The sequence below is a fragment of the Agelaius tricolor genome, unplaced genomic scaffold, assembly GCF_023055355.1.
Source record: "Agelaius tricolor isolate 1412-34295 unplaced genomic scaffold, bAgeTri1.0.p SCAF_2, whole genome shotgun sequence".
Lineage (NCBI taxonomy): Eukaryota > Metazoa > Chordata > Aves > Passeriformes > Icteridae > Agelaius > Agelaius tricolor.
The window spans coordinates 93,131,120-93,149,738 of NW_027269262.1; the positions used below are offsets into that span (position 1 = coordinate 93,131,120).

At 41.2% G+C, this 18,619-nt stretch overlaps 1 protein-coding gene across 6 annotated transcripts in view; it reads right to left on the reverse strand.

Moving 5' to 3' along the window:
* Positions 1-389: 389 nt before the first annotated feature.
* The window catches only part of TSNARE1 (t-SNARE domain containing 1), a 469,756-nt gene continuing 451,526 nt past the window's right edge, over positions 390-18,619 (reverse strand). For all 6 annotated transcript variants that reach the window (XM_071421896.1, XM_071421899.1, XM_071421900.1 and 3 more), the window contains one exon: positions 390-10,825. The gene's annotated coding sequence lies outside the window, so the exon portion shown is untranslated. The remainder of the gene's footprint in view (positions 10,826-18,619) is intronic.

The window sequence follows — 18,619 nt, forward strand, 5'->3', positions numbered from 1 at the left end:
TGCAACTGGATTTTCACTGAATGCATTGACTATGCCAGAAAACAGATTAAAAAGGGACAGCAAAGAGAAGAGAAACATTTCCACAGTGGCACACATGAGATTTTTCTTGTGAATTGTATTTTTAGTGCTCTCCTATCACATTCCACTCCTCACTCGCATCATTCCCACCCCAAACTTCTGATTCTTGCTCTCTTGGGGTCATTTTATCCTGTAGAGCTCTGCCTCCACCATCTGAACTTTACAACATTTTTCTTTCCAGATTTTTCCTCTCTGTAGCTCAGATGTCAAGGGATTTTAGCAGCAGGGGCTTTAATAATTGTGATAGATCTCAGGGATTTTATAACTGTCCATTAAAATCAAGGGGGAAAGATGACTAAGAGAAAAATAAGTGGTTTTTAAAAACTTTATTTTATAAAACTTGTAGCATAGCTTTTGTTACAAAAAAAATGCAAAACCAGCCAGGTGAAACCAGCAATGGACAAAGCAGGTCTTCATTACACACAAGCAGTGGTTGTGTGATCATGGAATAAACACTAAAAGCTTTCACCAACCCTGCTGAGGCTTTTGTGGCTCACCCTCCAAATTACCTCTCTCTCTCCTGTTCCACCCCAGGGGTTTTACCTCACCTGCAATCATCCCTTCAGACCTTCTGACACGGCCCAGCCAGTTCCCCTGGCTCATATTTGTTTTTATGACACTTATTGGCTGTGATAGAAGCCAGCAAGGGGCTGTTCTGCCACCCCCATCTCCTGCCCCCATGGAGCTGAGCACTGGGTTGTGGCTGGGGAACATTAACTCTCCAAAGGAGCATGGAAATGTTTGCTCTGACTGGTGATCTGGGAGGTTTTATTGTCATGATTACCGTCTTGCTCTTCTATTCTTAGCTCCAGTTCTTGCTTTTAGTGCCTGCCATATCTCAAGGGGTTTTGCAGAGACAGAAGTAATTTTCTGGAGAGGAATGTGGAAGCTTCCATGTGGCAAAAATGTAGGGAATGGGAGTGTGGTCAAGTAGGCAGCAAATCAGGATATGAATCAAAGACTGCTGAAACTGAGAGGAACAATATGAACTGCAGGGCCTTTGGATCCTATATATATATATATATATATGTATATAAAACTATATCTTATAATGCCACATCTTTGTGTGGGGCAAAAATGTAAAAATATCACATTTTTTTGGTGAAAAGCTATGTTTCATAATATGTAGGAGGGGCTGCTGAGAGCAGGAGAGCAGTGTATTTCTCAGTACTTCTCTATAATATGTTGTCCCTTTAGTTGTAAAGTGTTTTACTGGGAGATTAAATACAATCCTTAAATCCTTTACTGTCAACATAGTCTGAGTCCAAAGCAAACAATGCACATAGCAGCACCAAGCCTTTACTCCTGATCAAGTAGGGAATTGATGAGCTCAGAAGGCAGTGCCAGGATTGCCTCTCTTGGCCACAGGTAAGGAGAAAGCTCTGCTCCAAAATGAGCATCTGTGTTCTTGCTTGCACAGATCAAACCCCTGTTTGTACTATCATGAGTCTGGGAGAAATCCATGGGAGACTGTGAAGAGGGAAAAGGTTTCAGTGCTGTGGACAGAGAGGTGGAAGGTGAAAGAGTGGCTTTTTGAATCTTTCCAAACCTCCTCACCACTCCAGACCTCACTGGATTGTCTTCCCAACTCATCACCTCCCTTTATCCTCTCTAAATTTATTTTTTAACCTGTATTTCTTGGAGGCCTGACATCATCTTCACATTCTTTCCCTGGAATTCTACCACACTTTTGAAGCCTTAAGAGCTGGAAATGAGAGTGAGGATCCCAGATGTGCCAGGCAAGTGTTCTGCCTTTTGGGGCCACCTCACAGATATTTTTTTTTTGCCACAGCTGACAGAACAATGAACTTCTGATTCAATTACAAACTTCCATTTAGCCACACCAGGAAAAAGGAAGCAAAAACCCAATGCACATTTCTCATCAGTAAAGCAGAAAAAATCAAGCTCATGTACAGGCAAAGATTAACTAGTTGTGAAGAATAACAACATACTAGGATGACAATTTGGCTTCTCATTGTTTTTCTGTTGTCCCTTAGTCTTTGGAAACTGCCCCTGCCCTTCAGGAGAGGGCAAACCTTGATGAACTGAGTGGCTGGAGAAAGGCAGAAATATTCACCTCACATAAGAAGCTGACAAAAGTGAAGTGATCTTTCCTTTCCTGGTTGTTCTTCACCTTCTAACACAAGAGAAATATTGATGATTTTTAGCCCATGGACACTTCATAGATGTTGTTGATCATGGAAGAGGGGTGGTTGACTGCCACGATAGCATAATAGATCCTGTTTATGTTTTAAAACACAGACTATTTGATGCCATTTCTCAGTAAGATCAAAGATCAGAAACTGAATTCTATTGTTATGGATTCAACATGGAATTAGTAATACCTGGAATCCACCTGACTTGGAGGAACAAAACACATTAACTGAAGAATTAGCAACAGTTTCTACTCCTGCCTATCTTGACTCAAACATGAAAAGTTGTTTTGTCTTTACTGTATATCCATATCATCTGAATTCTCTTCAGCTGGTGCTCAATTTCCTCCCTGTGGATGTATCTTCTTCCTCTGAGTTATCCCAATAAATCCTTCCACACTATCCAGTGCCAGAGTTTTGTGACCATAACCCACAGATATAACTTCTCAGGTGTCATCTACAGTGAAGTTCTTCACAACAAAGTTTTCTGATTTTAGTAATATATAAAGCCATTGATGAATCCTCTAATGACTTTGGGGAATGGAGAGTGACTTTTTTTTCAGTCTTTGCACTGTGCTTGCATTTTCTGCTTTGGGGACCTTAAATATTTCAGGGCATTTATAAAGGTTGACTTCTTCTTGCCTGCCTGCCTACCTCTGTGGAGTATTTTATTTGGTCTTATGTCAAATGAAGATGCAGGCTCAGAAGGTTAGTAACACTTAAAAGCACAGGAAAGATCAATATGGGATTTGGAAAAGTGGGAAGAAGCAGCCCTGATGGAACTTTATAGCCCACCAGAGAGTGTTTTTATCTTGGAGCTTTGTGAAGGGAAAATCAGTCTAGACTCACCCTACCTAACTGAGGCTCTAAATTTTGAACACATCAGCCCTTGGGAAACATAAGAATCTCCAGAGGGTAGTAGAGTCTATCCCAAGATCTTTTTCCACTGACTGTAATAGGAGCTGAAAGTGGCTGCGCTCATTTTTAAATGCTTAAAGTAAGATAAGGTGAATCTGGGCTCAGCACTGAATCTAACTTACCTGTAAAGAAAACGAACACTAAAGCCATCCTGCAGATTGAAGAATTGCTGAATCTGTGCTTGGAATGTGCAGGGCTGGAGGATCCTGGCAGAGGCTTCTCAGCACTTGGCCTTGCTGCTGAGCATGTCAGAAATACCCCAGTGGAATCATAAAGCCAGGAAACAAAAGGCAAAGGACACCCCAGACCTGCCTGGTGTTTCCCTGCCTGCTGCTGTCAGCACTGCCTCTCATCCCAAACTTCTGCCTTTTGCTAACTGCCTGGTGATCAGGAATTCCAGGAGTTGTTCTGGTGCATCAACATTCTCCATGAAGTCCTTTTTTGCTTAGTTTTCTTTCTTTATCTAGTATGACAGCAAGCTGGGTACTACAAAGTTAGTGCCACAGTTAGACAGAGGATTGCAGTAATCACTCCTGGGATCTCTTTTCAGTGAACTCTACTCTGCTCTTGTGAGACCTCTCCTCCAGTACTGTGGCAAAACCTCAGCCCCCAGTACAAGAAAATGCTGGACTGAGTCCAGAGAAGGACACCAGATTGATCCCAGGGCTGGAACACCCCAGCTGTGGATCCAGGCTGGGAGAGCTGGGGCTGTCCAGCCTGGAGAAGAAAAGGCTCTGAGGAGATTCAAGAGCCCCTTCCAGTGCCTGAAGGGGATCCAAGAGAGCTGGAGAGGGACTTTTCACAAGAGCCTGAATAGCTGGGATGGGGGATGATATTCTTAAGCTGAAGAAGATTGGGTTTAGATATTAGGAAGAAATTCTTTATGGTGAGGTTGGTGAGGCACTGGCACAGGTTGCCCAGAGAACCTGTGGCTGCTCCATCCCTGGAAGTGTTCAACAGCAGGCTGGATGAGACTCTGGGTAACCTGGGATAGTGGCAGGTGTCCCTGTCCATGGCAGAGGGGTTGGAAATAAATGACCTTTAAGATCCCTTCCAGCCCAAACCATTCTGTGATTCCTTGATCCTGCTTTCATGTTTTGCAGCCAGCACCAGCCAGAGTCCCCTGGGCTCTCTGGTTTGTCTCTTCAGGCACTTCCTTTCTCCTCCAGAGTTCACATCCTGCAGGGATGTCACTGCACTCAGCATGGAAGCACCTCTGCAGCTACACAAACACATCCAGACCCTGCAGGGTCTCTGAGCTGTGTCACGCCCTGAGACATACAGTGCAGTGGCAGAAGTGACCCATATAATGCCCAAGTTTATCCAGTAAATACCTGCTACAAAGTCTTTCATTCATATCTACAAGCTGTGTGAAAAAAGGATGGAAAAGGATGCTCCAGCTACACCTGTCATGAACTTTTTGGCTTTTTCCCCTTGAAATAAAAAGGAGGCTTAGCATGGGGATGATTCACTGTATCCTACTGTACTCTTGTGATTCTTGAGCACAGAGAGATCCTGTTAGGCTGTCAAAGGGAGCAAAGCAGCCAGGCAGAAGTTGCAATAGGAGATTGAAAATTCAAGCAAAATATTTTGAATAGTGATTTCAAGATGGGATGTTGAGGAATTTCCCCAGGTGTTTGGTAAGAGTCCCTCACTGGAGGTGAGAATTAATTTTTAATAGAGTTTACTTCTGAATCCTCAAGTATTCCACTTCAGGGGCAGAAGAATGTCACTTTAAACTTTTCAAAGGAAGGAAGGAAGGAAGGAAGGAAGGAAGGAAGGAAGGAAGGAATATTTATTTTCCTACACATTTTTCCAGAAACCCCACTATATGATGTTCCTTGCTCTGTTTATATCAACCAAAAACATGTTCACCTTGGAGATAGGTTCTAATTTAATTTTTACATATATATATATATATATATATATATATATAAATATAAATGTATGATTTCTAGCTATGATGGTTAGAGATTTTGGCATTGGTCATAACTCCATTACACTGAAACAAGGATTACAAAGCAACAGTGACATATTTAATTTTCTAAATGCTATCTGATTCTCTTAAACCTGATACTACTGTTACTGACAGCATCCAAGGATCAGGAATCCCCATATTTTATTGTGAAACTCAGCAATTTCTGACATCACTGTGTATAATCAACAACCAAATATCCAATTGTCATCATATTTTTATTCATCTGCTTTCCATGGCAAGGTGACGTGGAGTTGGCCCAATGTCCAAAGCAAACGATAAATTCTAGAACCAGTAAAACAAAGAAGAAGCCAATTAAACTTCCTTATCACATATTACTGAGCTGCCCCAGACCAATTACAACCATATTTCTTTGTGGTCTAATAAGGTTCAGCTCAGTTCCACAGTGTGGAAGGCTGTAATGAGTGAGCACATGAGAAGCACAGCCCAGACTCCATGTGAGGGATCATTAATATGCTCTGGGCTGCTGCCTTGGAAGAGACTGCACCTCATTATGTGGGTTAACACACTTAAACTAAATGGATGAATTGCAGCCACTTTCAGTGTTTCAAGTCCCCTTGGACTGACAGAACTGCAGATTAATAAGTTGTTAGAGAGTGATCTGCTGACCTGCTCCATCGTTCTTTGCTTTCGCTCCACCCGCTCTTAGAGGCGCGAAATGCTGAAGTGTAAGAATGTGTCAATCACTGCATTTTCACTTTTGTGGCTTTCTCTGGTTTTTGACTGAGAAAATACCAAAATAGGTGAAAGAGAGAAATAAAATGCTTGGCATGCCCAATAAGTTCAGTTGGCTTTGTATCAAAATGCAGCATGCGCAGGAGATAACGGGTCCCCTGTTAGCACAAAACAGCTCAGGGTAAAGGCTGAACTCCTTTCAGCTGGATGGGGCTGTCTAAAAGTCAGCATTTCATAGAATCAGAGAGAGCTTTGGGCTGGAAGGAACCTTAAATATCATCTTGTTCCAAACCCCCGCCATGGGCAGGGTCATCTTCCTCTAGACCAGATTGCTCCAACCTGGACACTTCCAGGGATGGGGCAGCCACAGCTTCTCTGGGGAGTCTGTGCCAGAGCCTCACCACTCTTAAAATAATTTCTTCCTAATATCTAATCTAAAACATTGCTCTTTGGGGTTTATAGCCTTTGTTTAACAGGCGATGGAATTATGATGAGGTGGAAAGTGTGTATTGAGACAGACTGCCAACATCTTTTGTCAATGGAAGGAAAAAGTGGATATGAAATTATAGTAGTTGGAGCCAAATTAAATGAGACAACAAAAACAAGCCCTAGGATTTCAGGGATTTCTTTTTTTTTTTTTTTTTCCCTGTTGGCAGTAGATCTTTGAAACTTGTTTTTAAGCCACAGCATCACCTGGAAATCCCCTCAATGGAAAAATTAAGATTGAAGATTGTGAGATTACTAGGGAAAAAAGATCAAAGGTACTTTTTCTGTCTTGAGTTTACTTGTTTTTGCCAGTGCTGGAGACAGAATACTGAGTGATGTGTAGCATTGAGCTGAGGCAGTAGAATTGTCCTCATGTCCTACCTTGTGCTGATGAAGGCATAGAAGGCTCCTCAAGGCTTCCTCCTGCTTAGTTCAAGCAGCTGTTTTCCCAGCACAGCAGATTTCACAGAATCATAGAATCCCCTGAGCTGGAAGGGACCTACAAGGTTCATCAAAGTCTGACTTTTGGAATTGTATATGCAGTAAAATTTTTCATGTGTGTCCTAAAAGGGGAGAAAAAGTCAATAAATTGTTGAAGAGTTGATGGCATGTGCAATACTCTCAGTTTTGAGATCTGTCTCCTTTTGCGGACTCAGTTTTGGCAAACAGTCATTTTTAAAGGTCTCAGAATCTGAGAAATTCCCCTGGCTCCTGCATGGCTCGTCAGCAGCAGCACAAGGCACTCAAACAAGTTTCTTTTCTCATGTTCGCATTTATCCTAAAGGCACCAGAGAAAGAACTGTTTCCTATTCCATTCCAGACTAAGAGGACCTGACAACTTAATAATTGAACTGGGTACTTAGCTCACCATGCCTCTGATGTGCCTCTTTTTAATTGATTTTGTCAGGATCTTCTTAACTTCTCTTCCACTGTTGCCAGCATGCTCTCACTCCTCGTAGTGCCTTTGCAAAGAGGTTTTATTAGAATTTTCTCCTGTCATATCCCATTCTCACCTATTTGTTACCAATTAACCCTCTACACCATGGTGGTTTGCAGGACCTGCCAAAGTGAACTACCTGCTGTTGGAAATCTTTGAGCTCTGTGTCTCTGCCAGAGATATTGTAAAGAAGAAGAAACTGTGCCTGTGTTTTCTCTCAAAGCATCAGTAACAAAACCAGCTGCTCAATGGCATTGCTAGATACTCTGTTTTCCATGAGGAGGGCAAAGGAAAATGTACCCACGAAGTGAGTGAAGGAATAGAAAATAAATCTTCACTTGCAGTTGCAGTCAATGGCTCATTGTCCAAATGGGGATTAGTAACAAGTTGTGTCCATGTGGAGCCAGCATGATTTAATATCATTATAAATGACACAGACACCAGGACTGAGTGCAGCCTTCTGCAGGTTTGTGAAGGATACACTAGAAGGAAAGGATGCTGGGCAGGGGGGCTTTGACAGGCCTGGGAAATGTGAGTTGTGTGAAGCTGAACAAGGCCAAGAGCAAAGTCCTGCACCCCATCAGGTAAGATCACTCAGCAGTTCCTGCCCTGGGCAAAACACTCAGCCTAGGGAAATTATTTAGTTTAGTGTGTTACCAATGAAATCAGAGCAAGATGATGAGAAATAGACCCAAATGTTGAAACACCTTCCCCCCACTCCTCCCTGAGTTTGACTTCTCAGTCTTTTGTCTGCTCCCCCTCAGTGGGGCAGAGGGACTGGGAATGGGGCTTGCAGTCACTTCCTCACCCATCTTTGCTGATCCTTCTTCCTCAGGGGGAATAGTTCCTCACATTCCTCCCCTGCTCCATTGTGGGGTCCCTTCCACATGAGAATTTTCCAGGAACTTCTCCAGTGTGAGTCCTTCCCATGGGCTGCACTTCACAAAGTGCTCCAGTGTGGTCCCTTCCACGGGGTGCAGTCCTTCAGGAACAGGCTGAGCCTTTCTGGGGTGCTTGTGGGGACAATCAAACCTGCTCCAGCGTGGGCTCCTCTCTCTGCAGGGTCACAGGTCCTGCCAGGAGCCCCCAAGAGCTGCAGGGGCTTGGGTGCCTCACCAAGGGGCGCAGGGGAATCTCTGCTGCAGCTCCTGGAGCAGCTCCTGCCCCTCCTTCTGCCCTGACCCGGGTGTCTGCAGGGCTGTTCCCACACATTCTCACTCCTCTGGGCCTGCTGGGCTTCCACTGCTCAGCCTGGAGAGGAGAAGGCTCTGCACAGACCTCATTGCACCATCTCAATTTATGAAGGGAGCTCATGAGAAAGACAGAGATTCTTTTCACTGGACAGAAGAGGCAATGGTTTTAAACTGAGAGAGGGGAGATTTAGATTAGACATAGGGAAAAAAACGTTTATAGTGAGGGTGGTGAGGGCCTGGCACAGGCTGCCCAGAGAAGCTGTGGCTGCCCCATCCCTGGAAATGTTCAAAGCCAGGCTGGGACAGGGCTTGGATCAACCTGGGATAGAGGAAGGTCCCTGTGGCAGGGACTTAGACTACACAGTCCTTGAAGGTCCCTGCCAAACCAAACCATTTTATAATTCTATTCTTTAGCACGAATATGCTGTTTTATAGTGACCTCATGAATTGTTTGGGGTTTTTTTAATGGCATTTACCGTTATAACCAAGTCTACAATACACAACAGCCCATCTTTGCTGCCATTTGATTTCCTCCTTGCTTGAAGCCAGGCAACCTCCGAAGTTTCAGCAGAGAAATTCTCTACCTGGGTCATCAATGCCAAATGATCTGCTGTGTGAGCTGGCCCAGGGAAAGCTCAATCATACTAATGAGGTAATCACTGAGCTCCTAATGAATGGGATTAGTGACTGGGCAAGGATTGTTTATCCTGGATCCCTTGCTCAAATGCAGCTCGAAGCTCTCAAAATATTTGCTTGCAATCAGCTACGAGTTTGGTTCGTTTCAGCTCTCACTAACTAAATGAAAATTATTTTCATCTCTGCAGGATTTGCCAAATGTGCTGATGGAGGCAGTCTGCAGTTTGTGGTGGAGAGAAAAGGGGAGTTCTAGTTCAGAAGTAAACTCTCTGTAGTAAGGTAAAGCCATAGGTGTCATAATTTCTAATTTCATGCCAGCACGAAGCTTGGCTGGAGAAAAAGAAGAAGAGTGTCACTCTATTCAATAGCTTTTCTTAATAGCAATTAATGAATATTTAATGTAACATATACCAATCCAGTTAGGTAGATTTTATATTTCTAAAGAAAAGCCACTAGAAACTGTGACTTGTGCTTCTTCTCCAAACCTGACTGGGCTGATTTAAGAAGTTTCACTGTTTTGACCCTGTGTGAGCTTAAGCACCTACAAGATTTCTCTGAGCATTTTCTGTGCTCAACCTTTCCTGATGAAAGACTGTGTCAGCTCTTTGGAAAAGGAGCATGTAACTGATATCAGTGCAGGTGAGAATCCAGTTTAATATTTGTTATTCATTTCTAAAACTCCACGATACCCAAACCCCCATAACATATAGAGGTAACTTTTTTTTTCTTTTTTTTTTTTTTTTCTTTTTCTGGTAATAAATATTTTTGTCAAAAGATTTTGCTTTTCCCGATGAGTAAAAAATATATAATTTTGTTAAATTCTCTTCAATAATTCCTATGGCATTTTAATTAAAACCATTTTTGAAATGCTTTATTTACTGGAGGAAAACCGCATTTATAACACATGACACATTTAAAGATGAATATAAATGGCATTTTCAATCATGTTGTCAGGAAAAAACAGTATGGATGAAAATGGAACAAACTCACAAACATTGGTTGCATTGAAACCTATTAAATGAAGTTGGAAGCAAGATTTGGCATTTTTCATGAGTTATCTTGCTTGTTTTTTTTTTTTTTAAAGGCCACCAAAAAAAATAATATAATGTTTTGTTTATTTGTCCTGTTCTTTCAGGGACGTTTCTCATGAATAAATATGGTGTTCTGTGCATACAGTGGGATCAAATAACCATCTAATTGATGTGCTGTAAACGGCACATGAAATTGTGGAAGTGCTTAGCTCAGATCCAGCAGAGCAAATTCTAAAGCAGCAGTGCACAGCAGGGGAATCTGAGCTAAATTAATTTTTAAACATACAAAAAGAGTAACAAAAAAAAAAAAAAAAAAGAACCAGACAAACTTCTTGACTTTCACAATTTTAAATGAGCAGAATTGGAGATTGGGAGCATGTTAAAAACACAAACAACAGAGATGAATTAACAGCTACTTGTCTTACAGCACATTGTAGAGCAAATCTGGAGGCAAAGAAATAGAATTCCCCAGATACAGGGGGCATAATTAAAATCTGTAACATAAGGTAAAACACACCTGTGATGAAGAGGGGGAAAAATAGGCAAAATTATTCACAATGATACCAACACACAGTATAAAACTTAGCTTTTCTTTCATACAATTAGTGCTTGTTGGTTATAGCAGGTTTAACATGACGTGATCAGAAATGCAGACACGGACGTGGGGCTTGAGTGTGCAGTGCCTTGAGAATCCATTCCACTTCCCAGGGTGACCACAGGCTCTGTAAAACCAAGAACAGCTGGTGAGTATTCACAGGACCCCCAGAGAATTTCTGGTGCAGAGGTGTCCCTGATGGAAGGGTGGCTGCTCCCAAAAGGCACAGACAGCAACAAAGCAGATCAAGCTCCAGATCGAGCTCAGGAAAATGTATTTTCACTGATTCCAGGCTGAGGCAATTGTGGAGGTGAAAGGGATGAGAAGACTGGGACAGATTATCTACAAAGGCTGTGGGCTCCTCATCCCTGGAAATGTTCAAAACCAAGTTGGAATGGGCTGTGAATAACCAGGAAAGATTCCCTGCCCATGGCAGAGAGGTTGGAATGAGATCATCTTTAAGGTCCCTTCCAACCCAAACTTTTCCATGGTTCTGTGACTGAGAATACAGAAAACACAAATTCATCAAGAAAATACAGTATTTAACCTGCTGCAGCAAGGAAAACAGTAAATTTTGTGTTCTCTTCAATGCCGGCAGTTCCCATACCTCGAGAAAAGTGCATTTAGTTTTAAAAATATCATTTTCTGCAAAATGGACAAAGAATACAAGACCGAGCATGGCACTGTGCACTTTGCTGGACAGAATATAGCTGAGAAATTGTATTATTTCCCATTTTTCCATGCCATGAGAAAATGAAAACCTTAGGCACTTCCTCTGACTAGGAACAACTCATTATATCTTGTAGATGTGTAATTAGAGATCAAAAACATGTAGATCTAAACCATAAAATGTTTACACTATTCATGTAGACAAGTTAATGGAATTTTTAAAAAAGTCAATTTTTGATCAAAGAGTCTGTTTCTATCCAATTACTGTAAAAGAAACTTCTTAAGAAAGACATCAGCAGCAGGATAGCACCTCCAAGATCAGCACTTTGCACTTCTGGGGTTACACAGATTGTATTTTTGCACTCACCACCCATGAAACAGCCCTGAGTGTTTGTAAGAAGCATCACTATGAAATATATCAGCAGGCTTTTGTAGTGTTTGTGTTTATTCTACCTCTACTTCCTCAGTGACTGTGTTTGTGTACACATGCAGTCTAAGAAAATCCAGTTAAACTTGTTATCCAGGGTGAGGAAAGGAATGACAAACTGGATTGTCATTATTATTACTGAAGGCATAACTGATAACAACTTCTTTTCTTTTTTCTAGCTCTTTTTAATACAGGTGAAAGCCTCATAAACACTGTTTTAATTATGCTTTACTGCAAACCAACAAGGTGTTAAAATAGACCACGATCAGACACAAAGCAGCCAAATACAGACACAAACATATTTTCATTTATGCTAATTTCTAAACTGCTCATTATAAGATTGTTCAGATAATATTTTTTAAAACAGATGTCCATTATGTGCTCTGCTGCAGATACAAAGCACAGATGAGGGTTCCTGCACTGTATTCACATAAACACCTCAGAGAGGCAATAGAAACACTCTAATGGAAGGGTACCCTTCTGAAGATGACAGTCATCCCAGCTAATTTAAGGTCTAAGCACCTCCATCTGAGTAGAATGACTTCCAGGCTCCAGGCTCCTATTACAGTAATTACAGGTCTAATCAATACAGCCAAAGATTTTTAGGGTTTTTAGGGTGGGGATCATTTGAATAAAGTAATCAACTCCATATTGACCTAAATTTCACTGGCTGGTATTGACTCACATTAACTGCAAAGGGATCTTCAGGATGACTTTCCCAGATGCAGAGAGGTTCACTGTTGACATCTAAATTTAGCTGCACAAATTCAGCAGCCAAAGTCCTTTTAATGTCACAAGAGGAGCTGCTCAAGTCACTCACACAAGTAAAAAAGCCCTGGAAAGGGGACGCGCACCACTAATCATTAACCTTTCCTTCCACTTGGGAGCTATTCTCACTTTTCTGTTTATTTAATATTTCCCAGCACTTTTAAAAGAGGAAAGGCTCTAAGGTGAACCTTTAAGGTCTCTTCCAACCCACACCATTTTATGGCATTATAAAATTCTATAATATTTCTGCAGGTGCCAGTCAACAACATTCAGCACCTGTTCAAGTTACAGAACCACAGAATGGTGATTCTGGAGATGAAGCAGGGTGAGCAGGGCTGTGCCCAGTTGGATTTTCAATAGTTCCAAAGCTGGAGTCTCCACAACTCTCAGCAACCCATTTCCTCATTTGGTCAATCTCTTATCAAGAAAAAAAAAAAAAAGTTTTCATATGCTCAAAAATATTTTTCATTTTTTTCAGGTGGTGATCACTGCCTTTTGACCTAACAGCAGAAACCACTGAGAAGAGCCTGCTTCTACCTTCTTTATCCCCCTGTCTCAGGTATTTATAGCTGGGAAAGGTCCTCCACAGCCTTCCCTTCCCCAGGCTGCAGTCCCAGCTCTGTCAGCCTCTCCTCATATGTCAGAGAGCTCCTGTTGCAGGCACACACAGGCCTTTGTCCAGGAGAAAAAGAACACAGATCCTCTGGAGCTTGCACAGAATTCTCCAAGCACTGGGATGAAGAGCACCATGGGTTGGACACGAAACTAAACCCTGTGTCCAGCACAGGTCATTGCTCTTAGCAGCCTCTGCAGCTGCTGGAGAGTCTGAATTTTGATTTGCAGGCAGGGAAAATATTTATTTAAATTTAAATATTTAAAATGCAAAAGCCGTTTGGATAAGAAATAGGTAATGTAGAGGCTTGGAGTGCAACAAGAGAGATTCTCCAGACACAAACTGGCTAAAAGATATTGTGGGCCAAAAACCCAACAGACTTCATATACCTTTCAGGTTTTCTTGAGGATAAAAATGAATTTAAGTTATTGAGAGAGAGTTTGTCATACTCTTAGGTTTTGATTAAAGATGTTTTTTTACTTTTTGGGTAGTAATAATTATGCTGAGTTTAGCAGTTCTACTCACGGACTATGCAGTCTTATCTTAGTTACCATATAAATAGAGAACTAAATAATAATCTTTAGAAAGAAATAAATTAAAATTATGCTGGATTATAGGTTTCCTAGGTTTTCTTTAATGTCTTGGGAACTTTACTGGTATAAACGTGTCTGACTTGTGGCTGTGTCTGTCTATATTTCTGTGATTATTTTCATAATCATTAAAAGGAAACAGATAAATTTATCTTGATTTTTTTTTCATGAGTAAAGAGAGAGGGCAAATAAAAAAAGGACTCTGCTGCTATCAGGGTGCTAAATTTATGCTTTTATAAGCTGAGAGATCTCTTCACTGAGAAATGTAATAGCAGACTGTAAAGAGCTGCTCCAGCCATGTGGTAGCTCTGAGCTGCTACAAGAACCTGAGGTAAGGATCCCTCCTCATTAGCTCAGAGAAGAATCTTTCCCCTCTTTGAGGTTTTCAGTGTAGACTCTGCTCATTTATTTAGTCTGGGTTGTTCTGGCTATGAATTAAAGAGGTGGTCTCATGGGAAGATAAATTATTCAGAGTAATAAATAATAATTTGTCTGTACCTGCTGTTGTTCCAAATCAAGTGAGATCTCTGTCTGGGCAAGTATGAGGATGTGTATCACACTGTGTAAATAAGCTGTGATAATATAACCTTTGACATTTGCAAATTTATATATGGATTTAAGATTTTCTCATAGACACAAATCTCAAAGGACTTCTCTGTTGGAGAAGTCTCATCTAGATAAATCATAGTCCATTACTAATAGTAGGTGACCATTATATATGCAGAGATTTTGGGTGGTTGAAAGTTTCTTTAAAAGTGTGAAACAATGGCAATCATTAGAAGCTGATTGAGATGATTGAAGGTGGCCCATGAAATTCCCAAGTGGAATTCTGCCTCAGTGAAAGGGGAGAGATGACCCAAATCTCATTAAAGTCCATGCAAACACTCACTGACTTTATCCAGCCCATAGGAAAGGTCTTGCAGCTGCTCTGCAAAGTCACAGAATGAACAGCTGGATTTTGGTGGTGAGCACTGACAACATGGACATGAAAATAGCTCTTCAGAGTTATTTAAAGGTCCTTCCCAACACGTCAGACTCAGGCAGGGAGGGAGCCTGTGCCCGTGCTGGACCCTCAGCACAGGTGTCTCGAGTTGCAGCCCACAGAAAGGAAATGTTAAGCCCTTGACTTGATCTTGCCATTTTTTGTTTAATTCAATTTTGTTTTCTCTTATTTTGATTTTGATTTTTAGTGTTTTGATGAACCTGTTTCCAAGGCACTACTGGCTTTTGATATTTTCAAACTGAAACCTTCCCATATGCAAATTTACACTAATTAAATCCATGTCACAACACACTTTATCTGCTTTCCTCTGAAACTGCTGCATACTTTATAGTTTCAGATGCACATTGCAAAGTAGCTTCCAAATATCACAAAGCTGAAATCCTGTGACATCATCTCATTCATGATGTGAATGTAGAACCTAAATTAATCTGTGAGGCTGACAGTGGAGACAGCATTTTGTAACATGAGGATCTAAATTGTCTATTTCTGAAACCCCTAAGAGAGTATTAAAGGGAAAGCAGGAAATCTAGGGTTGTTTACATTTTTCTGGCTCTAGTTCCTTGTAGCTGCTAATATTCTGATTTTCATTTCCTGACAATATGGTAAATATACTTTGTTTCTGTGTTTAGGATTCAATAGATCACCAGCTTTGGACACCAACATCAAATTTATCCTAAGTCAGATAACCTTTCTCTGCAGTTGGGGTGCAATTCATGGCTTAACTCATTTGAAATTAATCTCTTCCATCTGTGGTGGCAGGGAATGGCCTCTGAAAACCCTTCCTGATCACTTTGATGAAGGTTTCAAAATGGGCTTGATTTAACAGCTTTATTTTATACATAAATTTTAATGATGTATTTTCAGGATAGAAAATAAAGAAAATACAAGGAAAGGAAGAAAAAGGTCACAATACTAAGAAAACCTGTGGTGTTTCCTGCCTCTTTGAAGCTGAAGTTAATCAGATAGCAGATTAGTCTGAGAATTACATTTCTGACATTGTAAACTTTCCAGGCCTTTAGCTGGGCCTTTTTTCAAGTGTAGTACACAATGATGAGATTTTGCCTTCAGTAAAGACTGTTGTTTCGTCAGTTAAAGTTCATCTCTTTAAAGGATCCTTCCCACTAATTTTCTAGGGAAGCAAATGATGCCCACTTTTCATTACAGAATTTCTTCAGCGCACGACTGCCCCACAGCAGGAAAGCTGCTGCTCTTATTCAGCCACTCTGGTCATTTCTGCTTATACTGGAGTTCTAACAGCAGCTTCTTAAAATAGGACAGACCTAATAACCCAAGAGTCTTCTGTCAGAAAAAAAATGAGATGGCAGGGTGATGATATACCCCGTGCAATATGGCTTAATATTCACTTACACTTTTATTTCCCCTGTGCTTTCTCTTATTTGCATCAGTGGTTCCCAGAAGCCACCTTTGATTCAACTTCACTGAAATAATTTCTTTTTCTGCTTAGAAAGATGGCCCAGTAGAAATCCAGGCCCTTTGGAAGTCTAGGGTATTTTTGGCCCTGATATGAAGTTCTTCAAATTTGGCAGCTGCAGTTCATTGTTAAAAATAGGAGTTTTGGATAAAGATATTAATGCAAGTGCATGGGTATGTGTCAGGGACCACCACAAGAGCATGGGTGTGTTTTGTGGAGAGTATAGGTTAACCCTAAAGACAAAATTAAAACAAGGAATTAGATGATACTGGGAACAAAATAAAACAAAAACCCCAGCAACAAATCCCAAGCCCACAGTCCAGGAACTGTCTGGGGGGTCCAAGAAGGGTGTTGTCTATCCAAATCAGTTCCTTGGGACTCACTACAGTGAAAGAAATCCCAAATCTTTTCCATCTTCATGTTTACTCATGTTCCCCGTAGGAATTTACCCCTGTGCATTTCAGTCTGACCCCTAAAGATATGTCTTAGCAGTGCACAGTACATGGCAAAGCTTTTAAGAAACGAGCAACTGGGACTCATATAAACATGCAAAAAAGGTCTGCAGCAGCTCAGAATTTGCACCTGGGAGGCAAAGCTGCAGAAGATGACATAATAATGGCCAGAGATACAATGGGTGATATCACATTTCAGAAGTGAATATTGCTAGCTGAACTTCGGGGATCATGAGAAAATTCATTTCACAAAGGTGGAATGCCCAGAGCCTGGGAGGTGACACGTAATGAATTAGAGTAATTTTGCCCAACCTGTTAAAAACAAATGCTGTTATAGAAGTAGCAGGGCCATTTGCATAAAGATTTTTAAATTACCTGGTGTTGAATATGTGAAACATCGGGTAATGACATTGCAAACTCAGCTCTGATTAAATGGCAAGTGAAGAGCGAATCTCAGCAGCATTGTCTTATCACATTAAAACAAGGGGAAAATCTATTTATGAGTGAGCTGACCTCATTTTTTCTCTCATAGCCCGCTGTGCGTGGCAGAGTTCGGTATGATTGAAAAGTCATTGCATAGTTCTGTAACATGACAATGTTTAATACAAGAAAAAGTTCTTCTTCAACCTCCAGAAACCTTTTTTTTTTTTGAGCGATGCAGTTGATCTAAGTCCCAGATGCATTTTTTGAGGTTGTGTGAGGTTTAAAATTTGCGTTCTTACAAGCTCTCCCAGAAAGTTCTGAGAGGAAACCTCAGGAGCTACCTGAAGCACAAACTTCATCCCTGTACTATAGCAAGTCAGGAAAGAGAAAGAATCAAACCCACTTAATAATTAGGCCTTGCTTCTTCTCAAGGTCACAAGTCACAGGAGATGCTTCCTCCAAAGAAATGTGCACTCATTTTCTCTTAATAATACTTTTCTTGTAGAAGCATTGTCACCCTGTTTAGCCTGGAGGAAAAGGGGTGACCTTATTGCTTTCTACAACTACCTTAAAGGAAGTAATAGTGAGGTGGATGTCAGTCTCTTCTCCCAGGTAACAAAAGACAGGAGAAGAGGAAACCGTCTCAAGTTGTGCCAGAGAAGATTTAGGGTTGATATTCAGAGGATTTCTTTAATGGAAATGGTTGTAAAGCAATGGAGAAGGCTGCCCAATGGAGCAGGCTGCCCATGGAAGTGGTAGAGTCACCACCCCTGGAAGTGGAAAAAAAAATTGGGGATATGCACCTGAGGACTTGGTTCAGTGGTGAACTTGGTGGTGATAGGGGGACAGTTCAACTCAATGACCCTAAAGGTCCTTTGGAACCACAACAATTCTATGATTCTATTTCTCAAAAAAAAAAAACCCACCTTTGTAATTTGGGATTTCCTTCACAACATTCCAAATAGCAAACTAAATAAATTTATCTGAAATCATCTTTTTCTGAGGGCTGAAACTCAAAAGAGTGAGGCTCAAGTTACAGAGGAGGGCTATGACTTTATTTTATTGCCTTGACAAGAAAGCTAAAATTTCCAGCAATGTGTGATCTAAATCTAAGTGACTGAGTGACCAACAAAATACCATTGGTTGTTCTTCATCCATGTGTTCACTTTGCAATTTAAGCTGCAGTAACTTCGCTCAGCTGCAAGATGGTTCTGCGAAAGAGGCCACATCTCTTCTGGTCTGAGTGGCCACTGCCTCTCCCTAGCAGGACAGGGCTCCCTGACTCACATTTGGCAACTCCTGCAGCGTGGAGGGAGGAAGGAGAGAGAAAAGCAGCTTCATGAATATGTGGAATTATTCTGGGAAGCACTCAGGATAATGTAAAAACCAGAGACATAAAACACTGGCCAGCTGAGACACTAAGAGAGATTAGATAGCAGACCTGGCAACTCATCCATTTGCCCCAGTGTGGCAAATCTTGTGGTTTTTTTGGGAACAAGCAGAGTTACTGGCATTTGACTTTCATCTTGGATTAAGTATCAGGA